Genomic DNA, 11,274 nt, shown 5'->3' with positions numbered 1-11,274 from the left:
AGAGCTCTAGCTCCTAAATTCACCAAGATATGGGCTTTTAAAAAAACAAACAATTTGGTCCATGGTTACACTGTCGTTTTGGGAAATCGGACAAAAAATTGAATTCGCCCCAAACTACCAGACAATTATCCTCGTGTCCTGTAGATGCTGCGTTTGCAAATTGTAGAGCTCTAGCTCCTAAATTCACCAAGATATGGGCTTTTTAAAAAACAAACAATTTGGTCCATGGTTACACTGACATATTTCGGGAATTGTAGCAAAATGTAAATTTCCCTGAACTCACAGCAATGGTTCCTGGTGCCGTCTAGATCATGTGTTTGTAGTTCTAGAGCTCTAGCTCTTTCCGTGTCCAAGATATGGGCTTTTCACAAAAGTGAGATGATGTTTACTCAACAAATAGTTTCCAACTAGATCAGGCACGTTGTCGGCAGGGTTTGAACCTGCGCGGGGAGACCCCAATGGATTTCTAGTCCATCGCCTTAACCACTCGGCCACGACAACACAAAACCAGTGTTTCCATGGTACCAGTCAACTTTTTCACGAATCTGACCAAAATGCAAGTTTCCCCAAACTCACAGCAATGGATGCTGGGCACATCTAGATGCTGTGTTTGTAGTTCTAGAGCTCTAGCTCTTGCCTTGGACAAGATATTGGCTTTCCCAGAATTGACCAATTTGGTCCATGGTTACACTGACATATTTGCAGTTTAACTGCACAATAAGGGCATGGTACTTTGGAAAGTTAACAAGACATACATTGCCAAAATCCTGGCCCGTACGGGGATCGAACCCGTGACCTTGGCGTTATTAGCACCACGCTCTAACCATCTGAGCTAACCGGCCACATGTAGTTGTAACATTTCATAAGTTTTGAAAAAATTTCAAATAGGGATGTGGGTCCTGTTCTGTTGGGCCTGTACCTGACCCCACTTCAACCTATGCTGCTCCAGACCAGGCTCGCTGTGGAGCTTAAGTCTAGCTCTTTCCTTGGCCAAGATATGGGCTTTTTCACAAAATGGACCTATTTGGTCCATGGTTACACTGACATATTTCGAGAATTGGACCAAAATTTATATTTTCCCCCAAACCTGCAGCAATTGGTCCTAGTGCCATCTAGATGCTGTGTTTGTAGTTCTAGAGCTCTAGCTCTTTCCTTGGCCAAGATATGGGCTTTTCCCAAAATTGACCAATTTGGTCCATGGTTACACTGTCGTTTTGGGAAATCGGACCAAAAAATAAATTTTCCCCAATCTAACAGAAAATGATCCTCGTGTCCTGTAGATGCTGCGTTTGCAAATTTTAGAGCTCTAGCTCCTAAATTCACCAAGATATGGGCTTTTAAAAAAACAAACAATTTGGTCCATGGTTACACTGTCGTTTTGGGAAATCGGACAAAAAATTGAATTCGCCCCAAACTACCAGACAATTATCCTCGTGTCCTGTAGATGCTGCGTTTGCAAATTTTAGAGCTCTAGCTCCTAAATTCACCAAGATATGGGCTTTTTAAAAAACAAACAATTTGGTCCATGGTTACACTGACATATTTCGGGAATTGTAGCAAAATGTAAATTTCCCTGAACTCACAGCAATGGTTCCTGGTGCCGTCTAGATCATGTGTTTGTAGTTCTAGAGCTCTAGCTCTTTCCGTGTCCAAGATATGGGCTTTTCACAAAAGTGAGATGATGTTTACTCAACAAATAGTTTCCAACTAGATCAGGCACGTTGTCGGCAGGGTTTGAACCTGCGCGGGGAGACCCCAATGGATTTCTAGTCCATCGCCTTAACCACTCAGCCACGACAACACAAAACCAGTGTTTCCATGGTACCAGTCAACTTTTTCACGAATCTGACCAAAATGCAAGTTTCCCCAAACTCACAGCAATGGATGCTGGGCACATCTAGATGCTGTGTTTGTAGTTCTAGAGCTCTAGCTCTTGCCTTGGACAAGATATTGGCTTTCCCAGAATTGACCAATTTGGTCCATGGTTACACTGACATATTTGCAGTTTAACTGCACAATAAGGGCATGGTATTTTGGAAAGTTAACAAGACATACATTGCCAAAATCCTGGCCCGTACGGGGATCGAACCCGTGACCTTGGCGTTATTAGCACCACGCTCTAACCATCTGAGCTAACCGGCCACATGTAGTTGTAACATTTCATAAGTTTTCAAAAAATTTCAAATAGGGATGTGGGTCCTGTTCTGTTGGGCCTGTACCTGACCCCACTTCAACCTATGCTGCTCCAGACCAGGCTCGCTGTGGAGCTTAAGTCTAGCTCTTTCCTTGGCCAAGATATGGGCTTTTTCACAAAATGGACCTATTTGGTCCATGGTTACACTGACATATTTCGAGAATTGGACCAAAATTTATATTTTCCCCCAAACCTGCAGCAATTGGTCCTAGTGCCATCTAGATGCTGTGTTTGTAGTTCTAGAGCTCTAGCTCTTTCCTTGGCCAAGATATGGGCTTTTCCCAAAATTGACCAATTTGGTCCATGGTTACACTGTCGTTTTGGGAAATCGGACCAAAAAATAAATTTTCCCCAATCTAACAGAAAATGATCCTCGTGTCCTGTAGATGCTGCGTTTGCAAATTTTAGAGCTCTAGCTCCTAAATTCACCAAGATATGGGCTTTTAAAAAAACAAACAATTTGGTCCATGGTTACACTGTCGTTTTGGGAAATCGGACAAAAAATTGAATTCGCCCCAAACTACCAGACAATTATCCTCGTGTCCTGTAGATGCTGCGTTTGCAAATTGTAGAGCTCTAGCTCCTAAATTCACCAAGATATGGGCTTTTTAAAAAACAAACAATTTGGTCCATGGTTACACTGACATATTTCGGGAATTGTAGCAAAATGTAAATTTCCCTGAACTCACAGCAATGGTTCCTGGTGCCGTCTAGATCATGTGTTTGTAGTTCTAGAGCTCTAGCTCTTTCCGTGTCCAAGATATGGGCTTTTCACAAAAGTGAGATGATGTTTACTCAACAAATAGTTTCCAACTAGATCAGGCACGTTGTCGGCAGGGTTTGAACCTGCGCGGGGAGACCCCAATGGATTTCTAGTCCATCGCCTTAACCACTCGGCCACGACAACACAAAACCAGTGTTTCCATGGTACCAGTCAACTTTTTCACGAATCTGACCAAAATGCAAGTTTCCCCAAACTCACAGCAATGGATGCTGGGCACATCTAGATGCTGTGTTTGTAGTTCTAGAGCTCTAGCTCTTGCCTTGGACAAGATATTGGCTTTCCCAGAATTGACCAATTTGGTCCATGGTTACACTGACATATTTGCAGTTTAACTGCACAATAAGGGCATGGTATTTTGGAAAGTTAACAAGACATACATTGCCAAAATCCTGGCCCGTACGGGGATCGAACCCGTGACCTTGGCGTTATTAGCACCACGCTCTAACCATCTGAGCTAACCGGCCACATGTAGTTGTAACATTTCATAAGTTTTGAAAAAATTTCAAATAGGGATGTGGGTCCTGTTCTGTTGGGCCTGTACCTGACCCCACTTCAACCTATGCTGCTCCAGACCAGGCTCGCTGTGGAGCTTAAGTCCAGCTCTTTCCTTGGCCAAGATATGGGCTTTTTCACAAAATGGACCTATTTGGTCCATGGTTACACTGACATATTTCGAGAATTGGACCAAAATTTATATTTTCCCCCAAACCTGCAGCAATTGGTCCTAGTGCCATCTAGATGCTGTGTTTGTAGTTCTAGAGCTCTAGCTCTTTCCTTGGCCAAGATATGGGCTTTTCCCAAAATTGACCAATTTGGTCCATGGTTACACTGTCGTTTTGGGAAATCGGACCAAAAAATAAATTTTCCCCAATCTAACAGAAAATGATCCTCGTGTCCTGTAGATGCTGCGTTTGCAAATTTTAGAGCTCTAGCTCCTAAATTCACCAAGATATGGGCTTTTAAAAAAACAAACAATTTGGTCCATGGTTACACTGTCGTTTTGGGAAATCGGACAAAAAATTTAATTCGCCCCAAACTACCAGACAATTATCCTCGTGTCCTGTAGATGCTGCGTTTGCAAATTTTAGAGCTCTAGCTCCTAAATTCACCAAGATATGGGCTTTTTAAAAAACAAACAATTTGGTCCATGGTTACACTGACGTATTTCGGGAATTGTAGCAAAATGTAAATTTCCCTGAACTCACAGCAATGGTTCCTGGTGCCGTCTAGATCATGTGTTTGTAGTTCTAGAGCTCTAGCTCTTTCCGTGTCCAAGATATGGGCTTTTCACAAAAGTGAGATGATGTTTACTCAACAAATAGTTTCCAACTAGATCAGGCACGTTGTCGGCAGGGTTTGAACCTGCGCGGGGAGACCCCAATGGATTTCTAGTCCATCGCCTTAACCACTCAGCCACGACAACACAAAACCAGTGTTTCCATGGTACCAGTCAACTTTTTCACGAATCTGACCAAAATGCAAGTTTCCCCAAACTCACAGCAATGGATGCTGGGCACATCTAGATGCTGTGTTTGTAGTTCTAGAGCTCTAGCTCTTGCCTTGGACAAGATATTGGCTTTCCCAGAATTGACCAATTTGGTCCATGGTTACACTGACATATTTGCAGTTTAACTGCACAATAAGGGCATGGTATTTTGGAAAGTTAACAAGACATACATTGCCAAAATCCTGGCCCGTACGGGGATCGAACCCGTGACCTTGGCGTTATTAGCACCACGCTCTAACCATCTGAGCTAACCGGCCACATGTAGTTGTAACATTTCATAAGTTTTCAAAAAATTTCAAATAGGGATGTGGGTCCTGTTCTGTTGGGCCTGTACCTGACCCCACTTCAACCTATGCTGCTCCAGACCAGGCTCGCTGTGGAGCTTAAGTCTAGCTCTTTCCTTGGCCAAGATATGGGCTTTTTCACAAAATGGACCTATTTGGTCCATGGTTACACTGACATATTTCGAGAATTGGACCAAAATTTATATTTTCCCCCAAACCTGCAGCAATTGGTCCTAGTGCCATCTAGATGCTGTGTTTGTAGTTCTAGAGCTCTAGCTCTTTCCTTGGCCAAGATATGGGCTTTTCCCAAAATTGACCAATTTGGTCCATGGTTACACTGTCGTTTTGGGAAATCGGACCAAAAAATAAATTTTCCCCAATCTAACAGAAAATGATCCTCGTGTCCTGTAGATGCTGCGTTTGCAAATTTTAGAGCTCTAGCTCCTAAATTCACCAAGATATGGGCTTTTAAAAAAACAAACAATTTGGTCCATGGTTACACTGTCGTTTTGGGAAATCGGACAAAAAATTGAATTCGCCCCAAACTACCAGACAATTATCCTCGTGTCCTGTAGATGCTGCGTTTGCAAATTGTAGAGCTCTAGCTCCTAAATTCACCAAGATATGGGCTTTTTAAAAAACAAACAATTTGGTCCATGGTTACACTGACATATTTCGGGAATTGTAGCAAAATGTAAATTTCCCTGAACTCACAGCAATGGTTCCTGGTGCCGTCTAGATCATGTGTTTGTAGTTCTAGAGCTCTAGCTCTTTCCGTGTCCAAGATATGGGCTTTTCACAAAAGTGAGATGATGTTTACTCAACAAATAGTTTCCAACTAGATCAGGCACGTTGTCGGCAGGGTTTGAACCTGTGCGGGGAGACCCCAATGGATTTCTAGTCCATCGCCTTAACCACTCGGCCACGACAACACAAAACCAGTTTTTCCATGGTACCAGTCAACTTTTTCACGAATCTGACCAAAATGCAAGTTTCCCCAAACTCACAGCAATGGATGCTGGGCACATCTAGATGCTGTGTTTGTAGTTCTAGAGCTCTAGCTCTTGCCTTGGACAAGATATTGGCTTTCCCAGAATTGACCAATTTGGTCCATGGTTACACTGACATATTTGCAGTTTAACTGCACAATAAGGGCATGGTATTTTGGAAAGTTAACAAGACATACATTGCCAAAATCCTGGCCCGTACGGGGATCGAACCCGTGACCTTGGCGTTATTAGCACCACGCTCTAACCATCTGAGCTAACCGGCCACATGTAGTTGTAACATTTCATAAGTTTTCAAAAAATTTCAAATAGGGATGTGGGTCCTGTTCTGTTGGGCCTGTACCTGACCCCACTTCAACCTATGCTGCTCCAGACCAGGCTCGCTGTGGAGCTTAAGTCTAGCTCTTTCCTTGGCCAAGATATGGGCTTTTTCACAAAATGGACCTATTTGGTCCATGGTTACACTGACATATTTCGAGAATTGGACCAAAATTTATATTTTCCCCCAAACCTGCAGCAATTGGTCCTAGTGCCATCTAGATGCTGTGTTTGTAGTTCTAGAGCTCTAGCTCTTTCCTTGGCCAAGATATGGGCTTTTCCCAAAATTGACCAATTTGGTCCATGGTTACACTGTCGTTTTGGGAAATCGGACCAAAAAATAAATTTTCCCCAATCTAACAGAAAATGATCCTCGTGTCCTGTAGATGCTGCGTTTGCAAATTTTAGAGCTTTAGCTCCTAAATTCACCAAGATATGGGCTTTTAAAAAAACAAACAATTTGGTCCATGGTTACACTGTCGTTTTGGGAAATCGGACAAAAAATTGAATTCGCCCCAAACTACCAGACAATTATCCTCGTGTCCTGTAGATGCTGCGTTTGCAAATTGTAGAGCTCTAGCTCCTAAATTCACCAAGATATGGGCTTTTTAAAAAACAAACAATTTGGTCCATGGTTACACTGACATATTTCGGGAATTGTAGCAAAATGTAAATTTCCCTGAACTCACAGCAATGGTTCCTGGTGCCGTCTAGATCATGTGTTTGTAGTTCTAGAGCTCTAGCTCTTTCCGTGTCCAAGATATGGGCTTTTCACAAAAGTGAGATGATGTTTACTCAACAAATAGTTTCCAACTAGATCAGGCACGTTGTCGGCAGGGTTTGAACCTGCGCGGGGAGACCCCAATGGATTTCTAGTCCATCGCCTTAACCACTCGGCCACGACAACACAAAACCAGTTTTTCCATGGTACCAGTCAACTTTTTCACGAATCTGACCAAAATGCAAGTTTCCCCAAACTCACAGCAATGGATGCTGGGCACATCTAGATGCTGTGTTTGTAGTTCTAGAGCTCTAGCTCTTGCCTTGGACAAGATATTGGCTTTCCCAGAATTGACCAATTTGGTCCATGGTTACACTGACATATTTGCAGTTTAACTGCACAATAAGGGCATGGTATTTTGGAAAGTTAACAAGACATACATTGCCAAAATCCTGGCCCGTACGGGGATCGAACCCGTGACCTTGGCGTTATTAGCACCACGCTCTAACCATCTGAGCTAACCGGCCACATGTAGTTGTAACATTTCATAAGTTTTGAAAAAATTTCAAATAGGGATGTGGGTCCTGTTCTGTTGGGCCTGTACCTGACCCCACTTCAACCTATGCTGCTCCAGACCAGGCTCGCTGTGGAGCTTAAGTCTAGCTCTTTCCTTGGCCAAGATATGGGCTTTTTCACAAAATGGACCTATTTGGTCCATGGTTACACTGACATATTTCGAGAATTGGACCAAAATTTATATTTTCCCCCAAACCTGCAGCAATTGGTCCTAGTGCCATCTAGATGCTGTGTTTGTAGTTCTAGAGCTCTAGCTCTTTCCTTGGCCAAGATATGGGCTTTTCCCAAAATTGACCAATTTGGTCCATGGTTACACTGTCGTTTTGGGAAATCGGACCAAAAAATAAATTTTCCCCAATCTAACAGAAAATGATCCTCGTGTCCTGTAGATGCTGCGTTTGCAAATTTTAGAGCTCTAGCTCCTAAATTCACCAAGATATGGGCTTTTAAAAAAACAAACAATTTGGTCCATGGTTACACTGTCGTTTTGGGAAATCGGACAAAAAATTGAATTCGCCCCAAACTACCAGACAATTATCCTCGTGTCCTGTAGATGCTGCGTTTGCAAATTTTAGAGCTCTAGCTCCTAAATTCACCAAGATATGGGCTTTTTAAAAAACAAACAATTTGGTCCATGGTTACACTGACATATTTCGGGAATTGTAGCAAAATGTAAATTTCCCTGAACTCACAGCAATGGTTCCTGGTGCCGTCTAGATCATGTGTTTGTAGTTCTAGAGCTCTAGCTCTTTCCGTGTCCAAGATATGGGCTTTTCACAAAAGTGAGATGATGTTTACTCAACAAATAGTTTCCAACTAGATCAGGCACGTTGTCGGCAGGGTTTGAACCTGCGCGGGGAGACCCCAATGGATTTCTAGTCCATCGCCTTAACCACTCGGCCACGACAACAGAAAAAACCAGTGTTTCCATGGTACCAGTCAACTTTTTCACGAATCTGACCAAAATGCAAGTTTCCCCAAACTCACAGCAATGGATGCTGGGCACATCTAGATGCTGTGTTTGTAGTTCTAGAGCTCTAGCTCTTGCCTTGGACAAGATATTGGCTTTCCCAGAATTGACCAATTTGGTCCATGGTTACACTGACATATTTGCAGTTTAACTGCACAATAAGGGCATGGTATTTTGGAAAGTTAACAAGACATACATTGCCAAAATCCTGGCCCGTACGGGGATCGAACCCGTGACCTTGGCGTTATTAGCACCACGCTCTAACCATCTGAGCTAACCGGCCACATGTAGTTGTAACATTTCATAAGTTTTGAAAAAATTTCAAATAGGGATGTGGGTCCTGTTCTGTTGGGCCTGTACCTGACCCCACTTCAACCTATGCTGCTCCAGACCAGGCTCGCTGTGGAGCTTAAGTCTAGCTCTTTCCTTGGCCAAGATATGGGCTTTTTCACAAAATGGACCTATTTGGTCCATGGTTACACTGACATATTTCGAGAATTGGACCAAAATTTATATTTTCCCCCAAACCTGCAGCAATTGGTCCTAGTGCCATCTAGATGCTGTGTTTGTAGTTCTAGAGCTCTAGCTCTTTCCATGGCCAAGATATGGGCTTTTCCCAAAATTGACCAATTTGGTCCATGGTTACACTGTCGTTTTGGGAAATTGGACCAAAAAATAAATTTTCCCCAAACTAACAGCAAATGGTCATGTGTCCTATAGATGTTGCATTTGCAAATTTTAGAGCTCTAGCTCCTAAATTTACCAAGTTATGGGCTTTTTAAAAAACAAACAATTTGGTCTATGTTACACTGTCATATTTGGAAATTGGACCAAAAATTAATTTTTACCAAACTAACAGAAAATGATCCTCGTGTCCTGTAGATGCTGCGTTTGCAAATGTTAGAGTTCTAGCTCCTAAATTCACCAAGATATGGGCTTTAAAAAAAACCGATTTGGTTTATGGTTACACTGTCGTCTTGGAAAATTGGACCAAAAATTCTATTTGCCCAAAACTACCAGAAAATGACCCCCGTGTCCAGTTGGTGCTGCATTTGCAAATTTTAGAGCTCTAGCTGCCATATTCACCAAGATATGGGATTTAAAAAAAACAAACAATTTGGTCCATGGTTCCACTGTCGTTCTGGGAAATCGGACCAAAAATCCAATTTGCCCCAAACTAACAGAAATGTATCCTTGTGTCCTGTAGATGTTGCGTTTGCAAATTTTAGAGCTCTAGCTCCTCAATTCACCAAGATATGGGCTTTTTGAAAAACAAACGATTTGGTCCATGGTTACACTTTCGTTTTGGGAAATTGGACCAAAACTTTTATTTGCCCCAAACTACCAGAAAATGATCCCCGTGTCCAATAGATGCTGCATTTGCAAATTTTAGAGCTCTAGCTCCTAAATTTACCAAGATATGGGCTTTTAAACAAAACAAACGATTTGGTCCATGGTTACACTGTCGTTTTGGGGAATCGGACCAAAAATTTAATTTTCCCCAAACTAACAGAAAATGATCCCTGTGTCCTGTAGATGTTGTGTTTGCAAATTTTAGAGCTCTAGCTCCTTAATTAACCAAGATATGGGCTTTTTAAAAAATAAACGATTTGGTCCATGGTTACACTGTCGTTTTGGGGAATTGGACCAAAAATAAAATTTTCCCCAAACTAACAGAAAATGGTCCTTGTGTCCTATAGATGTTGCATTTGTAAATTTTAGAGCTCTAGCTCCTAAATTAACCAAGTTATGGGCTTTTTAAAAAACAAACGATTTGGTCCATGGTTCCACTGTCGTTCTGGGGAATTGGACCAAAAATTAAATTTGCCCCAAACTAACAGAAAATGATCCCCGTGTCCAGTAGGTGCTGCATTTGCTAATTATAGAGCTCTAGCTCCTAAATTCACCAAGATATGGGCTTTTTGAAAAACAAACGATTTGGTCCATGGTAACACTGTCGTTTTGGGAAATCGGACCAAGAATTGAATTCGCCACAAACTAACAGAAAATGATCCTTGTGTCCTGTAGATGCTGCGTTTGAAAGTTTTAGAGCTCTAGGCTCTGGGCAGGGGAGACCCTAAAGAATTTCTTGTCCATCGCTTTAACCATTTGGCACAACAACACACAACCATTGTTTCCTTGGTAACAGTCATTTTTTTGGAGAATTGGACCAAAATTTAAATCCCCCCCAATCTCAGCAATGGCTCCTACAGCCATCTCGATGCTGTATTTGAAATTCTAGAGCTCTCGCTCTTTCCTCAGCCAACATATGGGCCTTTTACAAATACTCTGTAAAAGTTCGGTGGGTAAGTGCTTACTAAAAAGTTCAACTTGTTCAACTCTACAGAACTTAATCTTTATTTTGTTGCTCGAAGTTTGCCCATATGAAAAACCAGAGGAAACTATTCAAACATGTTGTTCCTGTGGCTCAATGTGGTAGACTCGCATCATATTTAATGAGTTTATCATAAAAATATGATTCTTACAAATTAAAACATCATATTTCATTGCGAGGCACAATACAAAAACATAAATATAAAATAAAGAAAGAGCATTTTTCTACTATTTCAACTATTGTTGCTGTAAGATGATAAATCTTACAGCAACAATGGGCCTCAACTCACAACCATCAGCTTTACATCCTGAGGAAGAATTGTATCTGTACAAATAAGTGACAACTCTGGAAAGTCCCTCCCCCTCCCTCTATGGACTCTAGCCTTCTTGACCCCTAACCTGGTGACCTCAATGAGCTCATTCCGGCTGGCCAGTCAGGACTTTTCTCTCTCTCTGGTTGAGGATTACATCATCACTATTGTCAAGTCACAGCCTTTTAAAGTTGAGCTCAGTTAACATGGAAGTGGAGAAAGCAGCAGACAGACCTGGAATCAGATGATCATCCATGTGATGTCACAC

At 42.0% G+C, this 11,274-nt stretch overlaps 14 non-coding genes across 14 annotated transcripts; all 14 read right to left on the bottom strand.

Moving 5' to 3' along the window:
- Positions 1–419: 419 nt before the first annotated feature.
- trnas-aga (transfer RNA serine (anticodon AGA)) lies at positions 420–501 on the bottom strand. The gene has a single exon. It is a non-coding gene; the product is annotated as a tRNA-Ser (tRNA).
- A 267-nt stretch (positions 502–768) lies between these two features.
- On the bottom strand, positions 769–842 carry trnai-aau (transfer RNA isoleucine (anticodon AAU)). Its single transcript has one exon. It is a non-coding gene; the product is annotated as a tRNA-Ile (tRNA).
- An 877-nt stretch (positions 843–1,719) lies between these two features.
- On the bottom strand, positions 1,720–1,801 carry trnas-aga (transfer RNA serine (anticodon AGA)). Its single transcript has one exon. It is a non-coding gene; the product is annotated as a tRNA-Ser (tRNA).
- Positions 1,802–2,068: 267 nt separating this feature from the next.
- On the bottom strand, positions 2,069–2,142 carry trnai-aau (transfer RNA isoleucine (anticodon AAU)). The gene has a single exon. It is a non-coding gene; the product is annotated as a tRNA-Ile (tRNA).
- Positions 2,143–3,019: 877 nt separating this feature from the next.
- Positions 3,020–3,101, bottom strand: trnas-aga (transfer RNA serine (anticodon AGA)). The gene has a single exon. It is a non-coding gene; the product is annotated as a tRNA-Ser (tRNA).
- Positions 3,102–3,368: 267 nt separating this feature from the next.
- Positions 3,369–3,442, bottom strand: trnai-aau (transfer RNA isoleucine (anticodon AAU)). The gene has a single exon. It is a non-coding gene; the product is annotated as a tRNA-Ile (tRNA).
- Positions 3,443–4,319: 877 nt separating this feature from the next.
- On the bottom strand, positions 4,320–4,401 carry trnas-aga (transfer RNA serine (anticodon AGA)). The gene has a single exon. It is a non-coding gene; the product is annotated as a tRNA-Ser (tRNA).
- A 267-nt stretch (positions 4,402–4,668) lies between these two features.
- On the bottom strand, positions 4,669–4,742 carry trnai-aau (transfer RNA isoleucine (anticodon AAU)). Its single transcript has one exon. It is a non-coding gene; the product is annotated as a tRNA-Ile (tRNA).
- An 877-nt stretch (positions 4,743–5,619) lies between these two features.
- Positions 5,620–5,701, bottom strand: trnas-aga (transfer RNA serine (anticodon AGA)). The gene has a single exon. It is a non-coding gene; the product is annotated as a tRNA-Ser (tRNA).
- A 267-nt stretch (positions 5,702–5,968) lies between these two features.
- trnai-aau (transfer RNA isoleucine (anticodon AAU)) lies at positions 5,969–6,042 on the bottom strand. The gene has a single exon. It is a non-coding gene; the product is annotated as a tRNA-Ile (tRNA).
- An 877-nt stretch (positions 6,043–6,919) lies between these two features.
- On the bottom strand, positions 6,920–7,001 carry trnas-aga (transfer RNA serine (anticodon AGA)). The gene has a single exon. It is a non-coding gene; the product is annotated as a tRNA-Ser (tRNA).
- A 267-nt stretch (positions 7,002–7,268) lies between these two features.
- On the bottom strand, positions 7,269–7,342 carry trnai-aau (transfer RNA isoleucine (anticodon AAU)). Its single transcript has one exon. It is a non-coding gene; the product is annotated as a tRNA-Ile (tRNA).
- An 877-nt stretch (positions 7,343–8,219) lies between these two features.
- On the bottom strand, positions 8,220–8,301 carry trnas-aga (transfer RNA serine (anticodon AGA)). The gene has a single exon. It is a non-coding gene; the product is annotated as a tRNA-Ser (tRNA).
- A 269-nt stretch (positions 8,302–8,570) lies between these two features.
- Positions 8,571–8,644, bottom strand: trnai-aau (transfer RNA isoleucine (anticodon AAU)). Its single transcript has one exon. It is a non-coding gene; the product is annotated as a tRNA-Ile (tRNA).
- Positions 8,645–11,274: the final 2,630 nt, after the last annotated feature.

This window comes from Genypterus blacodes, unplaced genomic scaffold (genome assembly GCF_046128005.1).
Source record: "Genypterus blacodes isolate CSIRO-AG114 ecotype Tasmania unplaced genomic scaffold, CSIRO-AGI_Gbla_v1 ptg000044l_1, whole genome shotgun sequence".
Taxonomy (NCBI): Eukaryota; Metazoa; Chordata; class Actinopteri; order Ophidiiformes; family Ophidiidae; genus Genypterus; species Genypterus blacodes.
Note: the sequence above shows the minus strand (reverse complement) of the source record. Positions and strands in the feature narration are given on the sequence as shown.